Below are 19,898 nucleotides of genomic sequence, written 5' to 3'. Positions count from 1 at the left end.
TTCCGGAGTGTCTGCCGCGTGGTTCTGTCGTAGCCGGCAGGTGATTTTGGCGTGTCCAGCAGGTGGTTCCGGCGAGCTCGGCAGGTGGTACCGGCGTGTCCGGAACATGGTTCTGGCACGTCTGAGAGATGGTTCCGGCATGCCAGGCAGGTGATTCCGGAGTGTCCGGCATGTGGTTCTGGCACCTCTGAGAGGTGGTTCCGGAATGCCTGGCATGTGATTCCGGAGTGTCTGTCGAGTGGTTCTGGCGTAGCCGGCAGTTGATTTTGGCGTGTCCACTAGGTGGTTGTGGGGAGTGGATCAGCTGGTTCCGGCATACTCGGCAGGTTGTACCGGCGTGTCCAGAACATGGTTCTGGCAAGTCTGAGAGGTGGTTCCGGACCGCCCGACAGGTGATTCCGGAGTGTCCGCCAAGTGGTTCTGGCATAGCTGAAAGGTGATGTTGGCGTGACCGGCAGGTGGTTCCATCCAGCCCGGCAGGTGATTCCGGAGTGTCTGTCGAGTGGTTCTGGCGTAGCCGGCAGGTGATTTTGGCGTGTCCAGCAGGTGGTTCCGGCGAGCTCGGCAGGTGGTACCGGCGTGTCCGGAACATGGTTCTGGCACCTCTGAGAGGTGGTTCCGGCATGCCCGGCAGGTGGTTCCGGAGTGTCTGCCGAGTGGTTCTGGCGTAGCCGGCAGGTGATTCTGGCGTGTCCAGCAGGTGGTTCTGGGGAGTGGATCAGGTGGTTCCGGCATACTCGGCAGGTGGTACCGGCGTGTCCGGAACATGGTTCTCGCAAGTCTGAGAGGTGGTTCTGGCATGCCAGACAGGTGATTCCGGAGTGTTCGCCAAGTGGTTCTGGCGTAGCCGGCAGGTCATTTTGCATGTCCGGCGGTGGTTCCGGCGAGTCGAGCCGGTGGTTCCGGCGTAGCCGGCCGTTGATTTTGGCGTGTCCACTAGGTGGTTCTGGGGAGTGGAGCAGCTGGTTCCGGCATACTCGGCAGGTGGTACCGCCGTGTCCAGAACACGGTTCTGGCAAGTCTGAGAGGTGGTTCCGGCACGCCCGACAGGTGATTCTGGAGCGTCCGCCAAGTTTTTCTGGCGTACCCGGCAGGTGATTTTGGCATGTCCGACAGGTGTTTCTTGCGAGTCGAGCAGGTGGCTCAGGCATGCTCAGCTGGTGCTTCTGGCGTCCCTGGCACGTGGTTCTGGTGTCTCTGAGAGCTGGTTCTGGCATGTCCGGCAGATGATTCCGGAGTGTCCACCAAGTGGTTCTGGTAGACATGGCAGGTGATTTTGGCGTGTCAGGAAGGTGGTTCCAGCTAGTTGAGCAGGTGGATCAGGCATGCTCGCCAGGGGGTTCAGGCGGGTCTGGCAGGTGGTTTCGGTGTGTTCGGGGAGTGGTTCCGGCATCTCAGGCACATGGTTCTCGCACGTCTGAGAGGTGGTTCCGGCCGGCCCGACAGGTATTTCCGGAGTGTCCGCCAAGTGGTTCTGGCGTAGCTGAAAGGTGATGTTGGCGTGACCGGCACGTGGTTCCAGCCAGCCCCGCAGGTGATTCCGCAGTGTCTGCCGCGTGGTTCTGGCGTAGCCGACAGGTGATTTTTTCGCGTCCAGCAGGTGGTTCCGGCGAGCTCGGCAGGTGGTACCGGCGTGTCCGAAACATGGTTCTGGCACGTCTGAGAGATGGTTCCGGCATGCCCGGCAGGTGATTCCGGAGTGTCCGGCATGTGGTTCTGGCACCTCTGAGAGGTGGTTCCGGCATGCTCGGCAGGTGATACCGGAGTGTCCGGCATTTGGTTTTGGCACCTCTGAGAGGTGGTTCCGGAATGCCTGGCATGTGATTCCGGAGTGTCTGCCGAGTGGTTCTGGCGTATCCGGCAGTTGATTTTGGCGTGTCCACTATGTGGTTCTGGGGAGTGGAGCGGCTGGTTCCAGCATACTCGGCAGGTGGTACCGGCGTGTCCAGAACATGGTTATGGCAAGTCTGAGAGGTGGTTCCGGCACGCCCGACAGTTGATTCCACAGCGTCCGCCAAGTGTTTCTGACGTACCCGGCAGGTGATTTTGGCATGTCCGACAGGTGTTTCTTGCGAGTCGAGCAGGTGGCTCAGGCATGCTCAGCTGGTGCTTCCGGCGTCTCTGGCACGTGCTTCTGGTGTGTCTGAGAGCTGGTTCCGGCACGTCCGGCAGATGATTCCGGAGTGTCCACCAAGTGGTTCTGGTATACCTGGCAGGTGATTTTGGCGTGTCAGGAAGGTGGTTCAGGCTAGTTGAGCAGGTGGATCAGGCGTGCTCGCTAGGGGGTTCAGGCGGGTCTGGCAGGTGGTTTCGGTCTGTTCGGGGAGTGGTTCCGGCATCTCAGGCACATGGTTCTGGCACGTCTGAGATGTGGTTCCGGTCAGCCCTACAGCTGATTCCGGAGTGTCCGCCAAGTGGTTCCGGCGTAGCTGGCAGGTGATGTTGGCGTGACCGGCAGGTGGTTCCAGCCAGCCCGGCAGGTGATTCCGAAGAGTTCACCAAATGGTTGCGGCGTAGCCGGCAGGTGATTTTGGCGTGTCCAGCAGGTGGTTTTGGCGAGTCGAGCAGGTGGTTCTGGCGTGCTCGGCAGGTGCTTCCGGTGTCATTGGCATGTGGTTCCGGCATGTCTGAGAGGTGGTTCCGCCATGCCCGGCAGGTGATTCCGGATTGTTCGCCAAGTGGTTCTGGCATAGCCGGCAGGTGATTTTGCATGTCCGGCAATGGTTCCGGCGAGTCGAGCCGGTGGTTCCGGCATGTCCGGCAGGTGGTTCCAGCATGCCCGGCAGGTGATTCCGGAGTGTCCGGCATGTGGTTCTGGCACCTCTGTTAGGTGGTTCCGGAATGCCTGGCATGTGATTCCGGAGTGTCTGTCGAGTGGTTCTGGCGTAGCCGGCAGTTGATTTTGGCGTGTCCACTAGGTGGTTGTGGGGAGTGGATCAGCTGGTTCCGGCATACTCGGCAGGTTGTACCGGCGTGTCCAGAACATGGTTCTGGCAAGTCTGAGAGGTGGTTCCGGACCGCCCGACAGGTGATTCCGGAGTGTCCGCCAAGTGGTTCTGGCATAGCTGAAAGGTGATGTTGGCGTGACCGGCAGGTGGTTCCATCCAGCCCGGCAGGTGATTCCGGAGTGTCTGTCGAGTGGTTCTGGCATAGCCGGCAGGTGATTTTGGCGTGTCCAGCAGGTGGTTCCGGCGAGCTCGGCAGGTGGTACCGGCGTGTCCGAAACATGGTTCTGGCACATCTGAGAGATGGTTCCGGCATGCCCGGCTGGTGATTCCAGAGTGTCCGGCATGTGGTTCTGGCACCTCTGAGAGGTGGTTCCGGCATGCCCAGTAGGTGGTTCCGGAGTGTCTGCCGAGTGGTTCTGGCGTAGCCGGCAGGTGATTCTGGCGTGTCCAGCAGGTGGTTCTGGGGAGTTTATCAGGTGGTTCCGGCATACTCGGCAGGTGGTACCGGCGTGTCCGGAACATGGTTCTCGCAAGTCTGAGAGGTGGTTCTGGCATGCCAGACAGGTGATTCCGGAGTGTTCGCCAAGTGGTTCTGGCGTAGCCGGCAGGTCATTTTGCATGTCCGGCGGTGGTTCCGGCGAGTCGAGCCGGTGGTTCCGGCGTAGCCGGCCGTTGATTTTGGCGTGTCCACTAGGTGGTTCTGGGGAGTGGAGCAGCTGGTTCCGGCATACTCGGCAGGTGGTACCGCCGTGTCCAGAACACGGTTCTGGCAAGTCTGAGAGGTGGTTCCGGCACGCCCGACAGGTGATTCCGGAGTGTACGCCAAGTGGTTCTGGCGTCGCGGGCAGGTCATTTTGCATGTCCGGCGGTGGTTCCGGCGACTCGAGCCAGTGGTTCCGGCGTGTCCAGCAGGTCGCTCCGGTCTGTCCGGCAGGTGGTTCTGGCGTGTCCGGCACGAGGTTCTGGCACGTCTGAGAGTTGGTTCTGGCATGCCCGGCAGGTGATTCCGGAGTGTCCGGCATGTGGTTCTGGCACCTCTGAGAGGTGGTTACGGCATGCCCGGCAGGTGATACCGGAGTGTTCACCAAGTGTTTCTGGCGTAGCTGACAGGTGATTTTGCATGTCCGGCAATGGTTCCGGCGAGTCGAGCCGGTGGTTCCGGAATGTCCGGCAGGTGGTTCCGGCATGTCCGGCAGGTGGTTCCGGCATGTCCAGCACGTGGTTCCAGCATGCCCGGCAGGTGATTCCGGAGTGTCCGGCATGTGGTTCTGGCACCTCTGAGAGGTGGTTCCGGCATGCCCGGCAGGTGATACCGGAGTCTCCGGCATTTGGTTCTGGCACTTCTGAGAGGTGGTTCCGGAATGCCTGGCCTGTGATTCAGGAGTGTCTGCCGAGTGGTACTGGCGTAGCCGGCAGTTGATTTTGGCGTGTCCACTAGGTGGTTCTGGTGAGTGTAGCAGCTGGTTCCAGCATACTCGGCAGGTGGTACCGGCGTGTCCAGAACATGGTTCTGGCAAGTCTGAGATGTGGTTCCGGCACGCCCGACAGGTGATTCCGGAGCATCCGCCAAGTGTTTCTGGCGTACCCGACAGGTGATTTTGGCATGTCCGACAGGTGTTTCTTGCGAGTCGAGCAGGTGGCTCAGGCATGCTCAGCTGTTGCTTCCGGCGTCTCTGGCACGTGGTTCTGGTGTGTCTGAGAGCTGGTTCTGGCATGTCCGGCAGATGATTCCGGAGTGTCCACCAAGTGGTTCTGGTAGACCTGGCAGGTGATTTTGGCGTGTCAGGATGGTGGTTCCGGCTAGTTGAGCAGGTGGATCAGGCATGCTCGCCAGGGGGTTCAGGCGGGTCTGGCAGGTGGTTTCGGTCTGTTCGGGGAGTGGTTCCGGCATCTCAGGCTCATGGTTCTGGCACGTCTGAGATGTGGTTCCGGTCGGCCCTACAGCTGATTCCGGAGTGTCCGCCAAGTGGTTCCGGCGTAGCTGAAAGGTGATGTTGGCGTGACCTGCAGGTGGTTCCAGCCAGCCCGGCAGGTCATTACGGAGTGTCTGCTGAATGGTTCTGGCGTAGCCGGCAGGTGATTTTGGCGTGTCCAGCAGGTAGTTCCGGCGAGCTCGGCAGGTTGTGCCGGCGTGTCCGGGACATGGTTCTGGCACGTCTGAGAGATGGTTCCGGCATGACCGGCAGGTGATTCCGGAGTGTCCGGCATGTGGTTCTGGCACCTCTGAGAGGTGGTTCCGGCATGCCCGGCAGGTGGTTACGGAGTGTCTGCCGAGTGGTTCTGGCGTAGCCGGCAGGTGATTCTGGGGTGTCCAGCAGGTGGTTCCAGCGAGTCGAGTAGGTGGTTCCGGCGTGCTCGGCAGGTGGTTCAGGCGGGTCTGGCAGGTGGTTTCGGTCTGTTCGGGGTGTGGTTCCGGCATCTCAGGCACATGGTTCTGGCACGTCTGATAGGTGGTTCCGGCCGGCCCGACAGGTGTTTCCATGGTGTCCGCCAAGTGGTTCTGGCATAGCTGGCAGGTGATGTTGGCGTGACCGGCAGGTGGTTCCAGCCAGCCCGGCAGGTGATTCCGAAGAGTTCACCAAATGGTTGCGGCGTAGCCGGCAAGTGATTTTCGCGTGTCCAGCAGGTGGTTTTGGCGAGTCGAGCAGGTGGTTCTGGCGTGCTCGGCAGGTGCTTCCGGTGTCATTGGCATGTGGTTCCGGCATGTCTGAGAGGTGGTTCCGCCATGCCCGGCAGCTGATTCCGGAGTGTTCGCCAAGTGGTTCTGGCATAGCCGGCAGGTGATTTTGCATGTCCGGCAATGGTTCCGGCGAGTCGAGCCGGTGCTTCTGGCGTGTCCAGCAGGTGGTTCCGGTCTTTCCGGCAGGTGGTTCTGGCGTGTCCGGCACGAGGTTCTGGCACGTCTGAGAGTTGGTTCCGGCATGCCCGACAGGTGATTTCGGAGTGTCCGCCACGTGGTTGTGGCGTACCGGGCAGGTGATTTTGGCGTGTCTGGCAGGTGTTTCTTGCAAGTCGAGCATGTGGCTCAGGCATGATCAGCAGGTGCTTCCGGCGTGTCCTGCACGTGGTTCTGGTGTGTCTGAGAGCTGGTTCTGGCATGTCCGGCAGATGATGCTGGAGTGTCCACCAAGTGGTTGTGGCATACCCGGCAGATGATTTTAGCGTGTCAGGTAGGTGGTTCCGGCGAGACGAGTAGGTGGTTCCGGGGTGCTCGGCAGGTGGTTCAGTCGGGTCTGGCAGGTGGTTTCGGTCTGTTCGGGGTGTGGTTCCGGCATCTCAGGCACATGGTTCTGGCACGTCTGAGAGGTGGCTCCCCCCGGCACGACAGGTGTTTCCGGAGTGTCCGCCAAGTGGTTCTGGCGTAGCTGAAAGGTGATGTTGGCGTGACCGGCAGGTGGTTCCAGCCAGCCCGGCAGGTGATTCCGGAGTGTCTGCCGCGTGGTTCTGGCGTAGCCGGCAGGTGATTTTGGCGTGTCCAGCAGGTGGTTCCGGCGAGCTCGGCAGGTGGTACCGGCGTGTCCGGAACATGGTTCTGGCACGTCTGAGAGATGGTTCCGGCATGCCAGGCAGGTGATTCCGGAGTGTCCGGCATGTGGTTCTGGCACCTCTGAGAGGTGGTTCCGGAATGCCTGGCATGTGATTCCGGAGTGTCTGTCGAGTGGTTCTGGCGTAGCCGGCAGTTGATTTTGGCGTGTCCACTAGGTGGTTGTGGGGAGTGGATCAGCTGGTTCCGGCATACTCGGCAGGTTGTACCGGCGTGTCCAGAACATGGTTCTGGCAAGTCTGAGAGGTGGTTCCGGACCGCCCGACAGGTGATTCCGGAGTGTCCGCCAAGTGGTTCTGGCATAGCTGAAAGGTGATGTTGGCGTGACCGGCAGGTGGTTCCATCCAGCCCGGCAGGTGATTCCGGAGTGTCTGTCGAGTGGTTCTGGCGTAGCCGGCAGGTGATTTTGGCGTGTCCAGCAGGTGGTTCCGGCGAGCTCGGCAGGTGGTACCGGCGTGTCCGGAACATGGTTCTGGCACCTCTGAGAGGTGGTTCCGGCATGCCCGGCAGGTGGTTCCGGAGTGTCTGCCGAGTGGTTCTGGCGTAGCCGGCAGGTGATTCTGGCGTGTCCAGCAGGTGGTTCTGGGGAGTGGATCAGGTGGTTCCGGCATACTCGGCAGGTGGTACCGGCGTGTCCGGAACATGGTTCTCGCAAGTCTGAGAGGTGGTTCTGGCATGCCAGACAGGTGATTCCGGAGTGTTCGCCAAGTGGTTCTGGCGTAGCCGGCAGGTCATTTTGCATGTCCGGCGGTGGTTCCGGCGAGTCGAGCCGGTGGTTCCGGCGTAGCCGGCCGTTGATTTTGGCGTGTCCACTAGGTGGTTCTGGGGAGTGGAGCAGCTGGTTCCGGCATACTCGGCAGGTGGTACCGCCGTGTCCAGAACACGGTTCTGGCAAGTCTGAGAGGTGGTTCCGGCACGCCCGACAGGTGATTCTGGAGCGTCCGCCAAGTTTTTCTGGCGTACCCGGCAGGTGATTTTGGCATGTCCGACAGGTGTTTCTTGCGAGTCGAGCAGGTGGCTCAGGCATGCTCAGCTGGTGCTTCTGGCGTCCCTGGCACGTGGTTCTGGTGTCTCTGAGAGCTGGTTCTGGCATGTCCGGCAGATGATTCCGGAGTGTCCACCAAGTGGTTCTGGTAGACATGGCAGGTGATTTTGGCGTGTCAGGAAGGTGGTTCCGGCTAGTTGAGCAGGTGGATCAGGCATGCTCGCCAGGGGGTTCAGGCGGGTCTGGCAGGTGGTTTCGGTGTGTTCGGGGAGTGGTTCCGGCATCTCAGGCACATGGTTCTCGCACGTCTGAGAGGTGGTTCCGGCCGGCCCGACAGGTATTTCCGGAGTGTCCGCCAAGTGGTTCTGGCGTAGCTGAAAGGTGATGTTGGCGTGACCGGCACGTGGTTCCAGCCAGCCCCGCAGGTGATTCCGCAGTGTCTGCCGCGTGGTTCTGGCGTAGCCGACAGGTGATTTTTTCGCGTCCAGCAGGTGGTTCCGGCGAGCTCGGCAGGTGGTACCGGCGTGTCCAAAACATGGTTCTGGCACGTCTGAGAGATGGTTCCGGCATGCCCGGCAGGTGATTCCGGAGTGTCCGGCATGTGGTTCTGGCACCTCTGAGAGGTGGTTCCGGCATGCTCGGCAGGTGATACCGGAGTGTCCGGCATTTGGTTTTGGCACCTCTGAGAGGTGGTTCCGGAATGCCTGGCATGTGATTCCGGAGTGTCTGCCGAGTGGTTCTGGCGTATCCGGCAGTTGATTTTGGCGTGTCCACTATGTGGTTCTGGGGAGTGGAGCGGCTGGTTCCAGCATACTCGGCAGGTGGTACCGGCGTGTCCAGAACATGGTTATGGCAAGTCTGAGAGGTGGTTCCGGCACGCCCGACAGTTGATTCCACAGCGTCCGCCAAGTGTTTCTGACGTACCCGGCAGGTGATTTTGGCATGTCCGACAGGTGTTTCTTGCGAGTCGAGCAGGTGGCTCAGGCATGCTCAGCTGGTGCTTCCGGCGTCTCTGGCACGTGCTTCTGGTGTGTCTGAGAGCTGGTTCCGGCACGTCCGGCAGATGATTCCGGAGTGTCCACCAAGTGGTTCTGGTATACCTGGCAGGTGATTTTGGCGTGTCAGGAAGGTGGTTCAGGCTAGTTGAGCAGGTGGATCAGGCGTGCTCGCTAGGGGGTTCAGGCGGGTCTGGCAGGTGGTTTCGGTCTGTTCGGGGAGTGGTTCCGGCATCTCAGGCACATGGTTCTGGCACGTCTGAGAGGTGGTTCAAGCCAGCCCAGCAGGTGATTCCGGAGTGTCTGCCGCGTGGTTCTGGCGTAGCCGGCAGGTGATTTTGGCGTGTCCAGCAGGTGGTTCCGGCGAGCTCGGCTGGTGGTACCGGCGTGTCCGGAACATGGTTATGGCACGTCTGAGAGATGGTTCCGGCATGCCCGGCAGGTGATTCCGGAGTGTCCGGCATGTGGTTCTGGCACCTCTGAGAGGTGGTTCCGGCATGCCCGGCAGGTGGTTCCGGAGTGTCTGCCGAGTGGTTCTGGCGTAGCCGGCAGGTGATTCTGGCGTGTCCAGCGGGTGGTTCTGGGGAGTGTATCAGGTGGTTCCGGCATACTCGGCAGGTTGTAACGGCGTGTCCGGAACATGCTTCTGGCAAGTCTGAGAGGTGGTTCCGGCATGCCCGACAGGTGATTCCGGAGTGTTGGCCAAGTGGTTCTGGCGTCGCGGGCAGGTCATTTTGCATGTCCGGCGGTGGTTCCGGCGACTCGAGCCAGTGGTTACGGCGTGTCCAGCAGGTCGCTCCGGTCTGTCCGGCAGGTGGTTCTGGCGTGTCCGGCACGAGGTTCTGGCACGACTGAGATTTGGTTCTGGCATGCCCGGCAGGTGATTCCGGAGTGTCCGGCATGTGGTTCTGGCACCTCTGAGAGGTGGTTACGGCATGCCCGGCAGGTGATACCGGAGTGTTCACCAAGTGTTTCTGGCGTAGCCGACAGGTGATTTTGCATGTCCGGCAATGGTTCCGGCGAGTCGAGCCGGTGGTTCCGGAATGTCCGGCAGGTGGTTCCGGCATGTCCGGCAGGTGGTTCCGGCATGTCCAGCACGTGGTTCCAGCATGCCCGGCAGGTGATTCCGGAGTGTCCGGCATGTGGTTCTGGCACCTCTGAGAGGTGGTTCCGGCATGCCCGGCAGGTGATACCGGAGTCTCCGGCATTTGGTTCTGGCACCTCTGAGAGGTGGTTCCGGAATGCCTGGCCTGTGATTCCGGAGTGTCTGCCGAGTGGTTCTGGTGTAGCCGGCAGTTGATTTTGGCGTGTCCACTAGGTGGTTCTGGGGAGTGGATCAGCTGGTTCCGGCATACTCAGCAGGTGGTACCGGTGTGTCCGGAACATGGTTCTGGCAAGTCTGAGAGGTGGTTCCGGCACGCCCGACAGGTGATTCCGGAGCGTCCGCCAAGTGTTTCTGGCGTACCCGGCAGGTGATTTTGGCATGTCCGACAGGTGTATCTTGCGAGTCGAGCAGGTGGCTGAGGCATGCTCAGCTGGTGCTTCCGGCGTCTCTGGCACGTGGTTCTGGTGTGTCTGAGAGCTGGTTCTGGCATGTCCGGCAGATGATTCCGGAGTGTCCACCAAGTGGTTCTTGTATACCTGGCAGGTTATTTTGGCATGTCAGAAAGTTGGTTCCGGCTAGTTGAGCAGGTGGATCAGGCGTGCTTGCCAGTGGGTTCATGCGGGTCTGGCAGGTGGTTTCGGTCTGTTCGGGGAGTCGTTCCGGCATCTCAGGCTCATGGTTCTGGCACGTCTGAGAGGTGGTTCCCGCCGGCCCGACAGGTGTTTCCATGGTGTCCGCCAAGTGGTTCTGGCATAGCTGGCAGGTGATGTTGGCGTGACCAGCACTTGGTTCCAGCCAGCCCGGCAGGTGATTCCGGAGTGTCTGCCGTGTGGTTTTGGCGTAGCTGGCAGGTGATTTTGGCGTGTCCAGCAGGTGGTTCCGGCGAGCTCGGTAGGTGGTACCAGCGTGTCCGAAACATGGTTCTGGCACGTCTGAGAGATGGTTCCGGCATGCGCAGCAGGTGATTCCGGAGTGTCCGGCATGTGGTTCTGGCACCTCTGAGAGGTGGTTCCGGCATGCCCGGCAGGTGGTTCCGGAGTGTCTGCCGAGTGGTTCTGGCGTAGTCGGCAGGTGAGTCTGGCGTGTCCAGCAGGTGGTTCTGGCTAGTGGATCAGGTGGTTCCGGCATACTCGGCAGGTGGTACCGGCGTGTCCGGAACATGGTTCTGGCAAGTCTGAGAGGCGGTTCCGGCATGCCCGACAGGTGATTCCGGAGTGTTCGCCAAGTGGTTCTGGCGTAGCCGGCAGGTCATTTTGCATGTCCGGCGGTGGTTCCGGCGACTCGAGCTGGTGGTTCCGGCGTGCTCGGCAGGTGGTTCAGGCGGGTCTGGCAGGTGGTTTCGGTCTGTTCGGGGTGTGGTTCCGGCATCTCAGGCACATGGTTCTGGCACGTCTGATAGGTGGTTCCGGCCGGCCCGACAGGTGTTTCCATGGTGTCCGCCAAGTGGTTCTGGCATAGCTGGCAGGTGATGTTGGCGTGACCGGCAGGTGGTTCCAGCCAGCCCGGCAGGTGATTCCGAAGTGTTCACCAAATGGTTGTGGCCTAGCCGGCAGGTGATTTCGGTGTGTCCAGCAGGTGGTTTTGGCGAGTCGAGCAGGTGGTTCTGGCGTGCCGGCTGGTGATACCGGAGTCTCCGGCATTTGGTTCTGGCACCTCTGAGAGGTGGTTCCGGAATGCCTGGCATGTGATTCCGGAGTTTCTGCCGAGTGGTTCTGGCATAGTCGGCAGGTGATTTTGGCGTGTCCAGAAGGTGGTTTTGGCAAGTCGAGCAGGTGGTTCTGGCGTGCTCGGCAGGTGCTTCCGGTGTCATTGGCATCTGGTTCCGGCATGTCTGAGAGCTGGTTCCGCCATGCCCGGCAGGTGATTCCGGAGTGTTCGCCAAGTGGTTCTGGCGTAGCCGGCAGGTGATTTTGCATGTCCGGCAATGGTTCCGGTGAGTCGAGCCGGTGGTTCCGGCATGTCCGGCAGGTGGTTCCGGCATGCCCGGCAGGTGATTCCGGAGTGTCTGGCATGTGGTTCTGGCACCTCTGAGAGGTGGTTCCGGCATGCCCGGCAGGTGATACCAGAGTGTTCGCCAAGTGGTTCTGGCGTAGCCGGCAGGTGATTTTGCATGTCCGGCAATGGTTCCGGCGAGTCGAGCCGGTGGTTCCGGCATGTCCGGCAGGTGGTTCCGGCATGCCCGGCAGGTGATTCCGGAGTGTCTGGCATGTGGTTCTGGCACCTCTGAGAGGTGGTTCCGGCATGCCCGGCAGGTGGTTCCGGAGTGTCTGCCGAGTGGTTCTGGCGTAGCCGGCAGGTGATTCTGGCGTGTCCAGCAGGTTGTTCTGGGGAGTGGATCAGGTGGTTCCGGCATACTCGGCAGGTGGTACCGGTGTGTCCGGAACATGGTTCTGGCAAGTCTGAGAGGTGGTTCTGGCATGCCCGACAGGTGATTCCGGAGTGTTCACCAAGTGGTTCTCGCGTAGCCGGCAGGTCATTTTGCATGTCCGGCGGTGGTTCCTGCGAGTCGAGCCGGTGGTTCCAGCGTGTCCAGCAGGTGGTTCCGGTCTCTCCGGCAGGTGGTTCTGGCGTCTCCGGCACGAGGTTCTGGCACGTCTGAGAGTTGGTTCCGTCATGCCCGACAGGTGATTCCAGAGTGTCCGCCAGGTGGTTCTGGCGTACCCGACAGGTGATTTTGGCATGTCCGACAGGTGTTTCTTGCAAGTCGAGCAGGTGGCTCAGGCATGCTCAGCTGGTGCTTCTGGCGTCTCTGGCACGTGGTTCTGGTGTGTCTGAGAGCTGGTTCTGGCATGTCCGGCAGATGATTCCGGAGTGTCCACCAAGTGGTTCTGGTGGACCTGGCAGGTGATTTTGGCGTGTCAGGAAGGTGGTTCCGGCTAGTTGAGCAGGTGGATCAGGCATGCTCGCCAGGGCGTTCAGGCGGGTCTGGCAGGTGGTTTCGGTCTGTTCGGGGAGTGGTTCCGGCATCTCAGGCTCATGGTTCTGGCACGTCTGAGATGTGGTTCCGGTCGGCCCTACAGCTGATTCCGGAGTGTCCGCCAAGTGGTTCCGGCGTAGCTGAAAGGTGATGTTGGCGTGACCGGCAGGTGGTTCCAGCCAGCCCGGCAGGTCATTACGGAGTGTCTGCTGAATGGTTCTGGCGTAGCCGGCAGGTGATTTTGGCGTGTCCAGCAGGTAGTTCCGGCGAGCTTGGCAGGTTGTACCGGCGTGTCCGGGACATGGTTCTGGCACGTCTGAGAGATGGTTCCGGCATGCCCGGCAGGTGATTCCGGAGTGTCCGGCATGTGGTTCTGGCACCTCTGAGAGGTGGTTCCGGCATGCCCGGCAGGTGGTTACGGAGTGTCTGCCGAGTGGTTCTGGCGTAGCCGGCAGGTGATTCTGGGGTGTCCAGCAGGTGGTTCTGGGGAGTGAATCAGGTGGTTCCGGCATACTCGGCAGGTGGTACTGGCGTGTCCGGAACATGGTTCTGGCAAGTCTGAGAGGTGGTTCCGGCAGGCCCGACAGGTGATTCCGGAGTGTTCGCCAAGTGGTTGAGGCGTACCCGGCAGGTGATTTTAGCGTGTCAGGTAGGTGGTTCCAGCGAGTCGAGTAGGTGGTTCCGGCGTGCTCGGCAGGTGGTTCAGGCGGGTCTGGCAGGTGGTTTCGGTCTGTTCGGGGTGTGGTTCCGGCATCTCAGGCACATGGTTCTGGCACGTCTGATAGGTGGTTCCGGCCGGCCCGACAGGTGTTTCCATGGTGTCCGCCAATTGGTTCTGGCATAGCTGGCAGGTGATGTTGGCGTGACCGGCAGGTGGTTCCAGCCAGCCCGGAGGGTGATTCCGGAGTGTCTGCCGCGTGGTTCTGGCGTAGCTGGCAGGTGATTTTGACGTGTCCAGCAGGTGGTTCCGGCGAGTTCGGCAGGTGGTACCGGCGTGTCCGGAACATGGTTCTGGCATGTCTGAGAGATGGTTCCGGCATGCCCGGCAGGTGATTCTGGAGTGTCCGGCATGTGGTTCTGGCACCTCTGAGAGGTGGTTCCGGCATGCCCGGCAGGTGGTTCCGGAGTGTCTGCCGAGTGGTTCTGGCGTAGCCGGCAGGTGATTCTGGCGTGTCCAGCAGGTTGTTCTGGGGAGTGGATCAGGTGGTTCCGGCATACTCGGCAGGTGGTACTGGTGTGTCCGGAACATGGTTCTGGCAAGTCTGAGAGGTGGTTCTGGCATGCCCGACAGGTGATTCCGGAGTGTTCGCCAAGTGGTTCTGGCGTAGCCGGCAGGTCATTTTGCATGTCCGGCGGTGGTTCCGGCGAGTCGAGCCGGTGGTTCCAGCGTGTCCAGCAGGTGGTTCCGGTCTCTCCGGCAGGTGGTTCTGGCGTCTCCGGCACGAGGTTCTGGCACGTCTGAGAGTTGGTTCCGGCATGCCCGACAGGTGATTCCAGAGTGTCCGCCAGGTGGTTCTGGCGTACCCGGCAGGTGATTTTGGCATGTCTGGCAGGTGTTTCTTGCAAGTCGAGCATTTGGCTCAGGCATGATCAGCAGGTGCTTCCGGCGTGTCCGGCCCGTGGTTCTGGTGTGTCTGAGAGCTGGTTCTGGCATGTCCGGCAGATGATTCCGGAGTGTCCACCAAGTGGTTGTGGCATACCCGGCAGGTGATTTTAGCGTGTCAGGTAGGTGGTTGCGGCGAGTCGAGTAGGTGGTTCCGGCGTGCTCGGCAGGTGGTTCAGGCGGGTCTGGCAGGTGTTTTCGGACTGTTCGGGGTGTGTTTCCGGCATCTCAGGCACATGGTTCTGGCACGTCTGATAGGTGGTTCCGGCCGGGCCGACAGGTGTTTCCATGGTGTCCGCCAAGTGGTTCTGGCATAGCTGGCAGGTGATGTTGGCGTGACCGGCAGGTGGTTCCAGCCAGCCCGGCAGGTGATTCCGAAGATTTCACCAAATGGTTGTGGCGTAGCCGGCAGGTGATTTTGGCGTGTCCAGCAGGTGGTTTTGGCGAGTCGAGCAGGTGGTTCTGGCGTGCTCGGCAGGTGCTTCCGGTGTCATTGGCATGTGGTTCCGGCATGTCTGAAAGGTGGTTCCGCCATGCCTGGCAGGTGATTCCGGAGTGTTCGCCAAGTGGTTCTGGCATAGCCGGCAGGTGATTTTGCATGTCCGGCAATGGTTCCGGCGAGTCGAGCCGGTGGTTCCGGAACGTCCGGCAGGTGGTTCCGACATGTCCGGCAAGTGGTTCCAGCATGTTTAGCACCTGGTTCCAGCATGCCCGGCAGGTGATTCCGGAGTGTCCGGCATGTGGTACTGGCACCTCTGAGAGGTGGTTCCGGCATGCCCGGCAGGTGATACCGGAGTGTCCGGCATTTGGTTCTGGCACCTCTGAGAGGTGGTTCAGGAATGCCTGGCATGTGATTCCGGAGTGTCTGCCGAGTGGTACTGGCGTAGCCGGCAGTTGATTTTGGCGTGTCCACTAGGTGGTTCTGGGGAGTGGAGCAGCTGGTTCCAGCATACTCGGCAGGTGGTACCGGCGTGTCCAGAACATGGTTCTGGCAAGTCTGAGAGGTGGTTCCGGCACGCCCGACAGGTGATTCCGGAGCGTCCGCCAAGTGTTTCTGGCGTACCCGACAGGTGATTTTGGCATGTCCGACAGGTGTTTCTTGCGAGTCGAGCAGGTGGCTCAGGCATGCTCAGCTGTTGCTTCCGGCGTCTCTGGCACGTGGTTCTGGTGTGTCTGAGAGCTGGTTCTGGCATGTCCGGCAGATGATTCCGGAGTGTCCACCAAGTGGTTCTGGTAGACCTGGCAGGTGATTTTGGCGTGTCAGGAAGGTGGTTCCGGCTAGTTGAGCAGGTGGATCAGGCATGCTCGCCAGGGGGTTCAGGCGGGTCTGGCAGGTGGTTTCGGTCTGTTCGGGGAGTGGTTCCGGCATCTCAGGCTCATGGTTCTGGCACGTCTGAGATGTGGTTCCGGTCGGCCCTACAGCTGATTCCGGAGTGTCCGCCAAGTGGTTCCGGCGTACTTGAAAGATGATGTTGGCGTGACCGGCAGGTGGTTCCAGCCAGCCCGGCAGGTCATTACGGAGTGTCTGCTGAATGGTTCTGGCGTAGCCGGCAGGTGATTTTGGCGTGTCCAGCAGGTAGTTCCGGCGAGCTCGGCAGGTTGTGCCGGCGTGTCCGGGACATGGTTCTGGCACGTCTGAGAGATGGTTCCGGCATGACCGGCAGGTGATTCCGGAGTGTCCGGCATGTGGTTCTGGCACCTCTGAGAGGTGGTTCCGGCATGCCCGGCAGGTGGTTACGGAGTGTCTGCCGAGTGGTTCTGGCGTAGCCGGCAGGTGATTCTGGGGTGTCCAGCAGGTGGTTCTGGGGAGTGAATCAGGTGGTTCCGGCATACTCGGCAGGTGGTACCGGCGTGTCCGGAACATGGTTCTGGCAAGTCTGAGAGGTGGTTCCGGCAGGCCCGACAGGTGATTCCGGAGTGTTCGCCAAGTGGTTCTGGCGTACCCGGCAGGTGATTTTAGCGTGTCAGGTAGGTGGTTCCAGCGAGTCGAGTAGGTGGTTCCGGCGTGCTCGGCAGGTGGTTCAGGCGGGTCTGGCAGGTGGTTTCGGTCTGTTCGGGGTGTGGTTCCGGCATCTCAGGCACATGGTTCTGGCACGTCTGATAGGTGGTTCCGGCCGGCCCGACAGGTGTTTCCATGGTGTCCGCCAAGTGGTTCTGGCATAGCTGGCAGGTGATGTTGGCGTGACCGGCAGGTGGTTCCAGCCAGCCCGGCAGGTGATTCCGAAGAGTTCACCAAATGGTTGCGGCGTAGCCGGCAAGTGATTTTCGCGTGTCCAGCAGGTGGTTTTGGCGAGTCGAGCAGGTGGTTCTGGCGTGCTCGGCAGGTGCTTCCGGTGTCATTGGCATGTGGTTCCGGCATGTCTGAGAGGTGGTTCCGCCATGCCCGGCAGCTGATTCCGGAGTGTTCGCCAAGTGGTTCTGGCATAGCCGGCAGGTGATTTTGCATGTCCGGCAATGGTTCCGGCGAGTCGAGCCGGTGCTTCTGGCGTGTCCAGCAGGTGGTTCCGGTCTTTCCGGCAGGTGGTTCTGGCGTGTCCGGCACGAGGTTCTGGCACGTCTGAGAGTTGGTTCCGGCATGCCCGACAGGTGATTTCGGAGTGTCCGCCACGTGGTTGTGGCGTACCGGGCAGGTGATTTTGGCGTGTCTGGCAGGTGTTTCTTGCAAGTCGAGCATGTGGCTCAGGCATGATCAGCAGGTGCTTCCGGCGTGTCCTGCACGTGGTTCTGGTGTGTCTGAGAGCTGGTTCTGGCATGTCCGGCAGATGATGCTGGAGTGTCCACCAAGTGGTTGTGGCATACCCGGCAGGTGATTTTAGCGTGTCAGGTAGGTGGTTCCGGCGAGTCGAGTAGGTGGTTCCGGGGTGCTCGGCAGGTGGTTCAGTCGGGTCTGGCAGGTGGTTTCGGTCTGTTCGGGGTGTGGTTCCGGCATCTCAGGCACATGGTTCTGGCACGTCTGAGAGGTGGCTCCCCCCGGCACGACAGGTGTTTCCGGAGTGTCCGCCAAGTGGTTCTGGCGTAGCTGAAAGGTGATGTTGGCGTGACCGGCAGGTGGTTCCAGCCAGCCCGGCAGGTGATTCCGGAGTGTCTGCCGCGTGGTTCTGGCGTAGCCGGCAGGTGATTTTGGCGTGTCCAGCAGGTGGTTCCGGCGAGCTCGGCAGGTGGTACCGGCGTGTCCGGAACATGGTTCTGGCACGTCTGAGAGATGGTTCCGGCATGCCAGGCAGGTGATTCCGGAGTGTCCGGCATGTGGTTCTGGCACCTCTGAGAGGTGGTTCCGGAATGCCTGGCATGTGATTCCGGAGTGTCTGTCGAGTGGTTCTGGCGTAGCCGGCAGTTGATTTTGGCGTGTCCACTAGGTGGTTGTGGGGAGTGGATCAGCTGGTTCCGGCATACTCGGCAGGTTGTACCGGCGTGTCCAGAACATGGTTCTGGCAAGTCTGAGAGGTGGTTCCGGACCGCCCGACAGGTGATTCCGGAGTGTCCGCCAAGTGGTTCTGGCATAGCTGAAAGGTGATGTTGGCGTGACCGGCAGGTGGTTCCATCCAGCCCGGCAGGTGATTCCGGAGTGTCTGTCGAGTGGTTCTGGCGTAGCCGGCAGGTGATTTTGGCGTGTCCAGCAGGTGGTTCCGGCGAGCTCGGCAGGTGGTACCGGCGTGTCCGGAACATGGTTCTGGCACCTCTGAGAGGTGGTTCCGGCATGCCCGGCAGGTGGTTCCGGAGTGTCTGCCGAGTGGTTCTGGCGTAGCCGGCAGGTGATTCTGGCGTGTCCAGCAGGTGGTTCTGGGGAGTGGATCAGGTGGTTCCGGCATACTCGGCAGGTGGTACCGGCGTGTCCGGAACATGGTTCTCGCAAGTCTGAGAGGTGGTTCTGGCATGCCAGACAGGTGATTCCGGAGTGTTCGCCAAGTGGTTCTGGCGTAGCCGGCAGGTCATTTTGCATGTCCGGCGGTGGTTCCGGCGAGTCGAGCCGGTGGTTCCGGCGTAGCCGGCCGTTGATTTTGGCGTGTCCACTAGGTGGTTCTGGGGAGTGGAGCAGCTGGTTCCGGCATACTCGGCAGGTGGTACCGCCGTGTCCAGAACACGGTTCTGGCAAGTCTGAGAGGTGGTTCCGGCACGCCCGACAGGTGATTCTGGAGCGTCCGCCAAGTTTTTCTGGCGTACCCGGCAGGTGATTTTGGCATGTCCGACAGGTGTTTCTTGCGAGTCGAGCAGGTGGCTCAGGCATGCTCAGCTGGTGCTTCTGGCGTCCCTGGCACGTGGTTCTGGTGTCTCTGAGAGCTGGTTCTGGCATGTCCGGCAGATGATTCCGGAGTGTCCACCAAGTGGTTCTGGTAGACATGGCAGGTGATTTTGGCGTGTCAGGAAGGTGGTTCCGGCTAGTTGAGCAGGTGGATCAGGCATGCTCGCCAGGGGGTTCAGGCGGGTCTGGCAGGTGGTTTCGGTGTGTTCGGGGAGTGGTTCCGGCATCTCAGGCACATGGTTCTCGCACGTCTGAGAGGTGGTTCCGGCCGGCCCGACAGGTATTTCCGGAGTGTCCGCCAAGTGGTTCTGGCGTAGCTGAAAGGTGATGTTGGCGTGACCGGCACGTGGTTCCAGCCAGCCCCGCAGGTGATTCCGCAGTGTCTGCCGCGTGGTTCTGGCGTAGCCGACAGGTGATTTTTTCGCGTCCAGCAGGTGGTTCCGGCGAGCTCGGCAGGTGGTACCGGCGTGTCCGAAACATGGTTCTGGCACGTCTGAGAGATGGTTCCGGCATGCCCGGCAGGTGATTCCGGAGTGTCCGGCATGTGGTTCTGGCACCTCTGAGAGGTGGTTCCGGCATGCTCGGCAGGTGATACCGGAGTGTCCGGCATTTGGTTTTGGCACCTCTGAGAGGTGGTTCCGGAATGCCTGGCATGTGATTCCGGAGTGTCTGCCGAGTGGTTCTGGCGTATCCGGCAGTTGATTTTGGCGTGTCCACTATGTGGTTCTGGGGAGTGGAGCGGCTGGTTCCAGCATACTCGGCAGGTGGTACCGGCGTGTCCAGAACATGGTTATGGCAAGTCTGAGAGGTGGTTCCGGCACGCCCGACAGTTGATTCCACAGCGTCCGCCAAGTGTTTCTGACGTACCCGGCAGGTGATTTTGGCATGTCCGACAGGTGTTTCTTGCGAGTCGAGCAGGTGGCTCAGGCATGCTCAGCTGGTGCTTCCGGCGTCTCTGGCACGTGCTTCTGGTGTGTCTGAGAGCTGGTTCCGGCACGTCCGGCAGATTATTCCGGAGTGTCCACCAAGTGGTTCTGGTATACCTGGCAGGTGATTTTGGCGTGTCAGGAAGGTGGTTCAGGCTAGTTGAGCAGGTGGATCAGGCGTGCTCGCTAGGGGCTTCAGGCGGGTCTGGCAGGTGGTTTCGGTCTGTTCGGGGAGTGGTTCCGGCATCTCAGGCACATGGTTCTGGCACGTCTGAGAGGTGGTTCAAGCCAGCCCGGCAGGTGATTCCGGAGTGTCTGCCGCGTGGTTCTGGCGTAGCCGGCAGGTGATTTTGGCGTGTCCAGCAGGTGGTTCCGGCGAGCTCGGCTGGCGGTACCGGCGTGTCCGGAACATGGTTATGGCACGTCTGAGAGATGGTTCCGGCATGCCCGGCAGGTGATTCCGGAGTGTCCGGCATGTGGTTCTGGCACCTCTGAGAGGTGGTTCCGGCATGCCCGGCAGGTGGTTCCGGAGTGTCTGCCGAGTGGTTCTGGCGTAGCCGGCAGGTGATTCTGGCGTGTCCAGCGGGTGGTTCTGGGGAGTGTATCAGGTGGTTCCGGCATACTCGGCAGGTTGT

The sequence above is a fragment of the Equus caballus genome, chromosome 15, assembly GCF_041296265.1.
Source record: "Equus caballus isolate H_3958 breed thoroughbred chromosome 15, TB-T2T, whole genome shotgun sequence".
In the NCBI taxonomy this organism is placed as follows: Eukaryota; Metazoa; Chordata; class Mammalia; order Perissodactyla; family Equidae; genus Equus; species Equus caballus.
The sequence above is the reverse complement of the archived record's forward strand: the minus strand, read 5'-3'. Positions refer to the sequence as shown.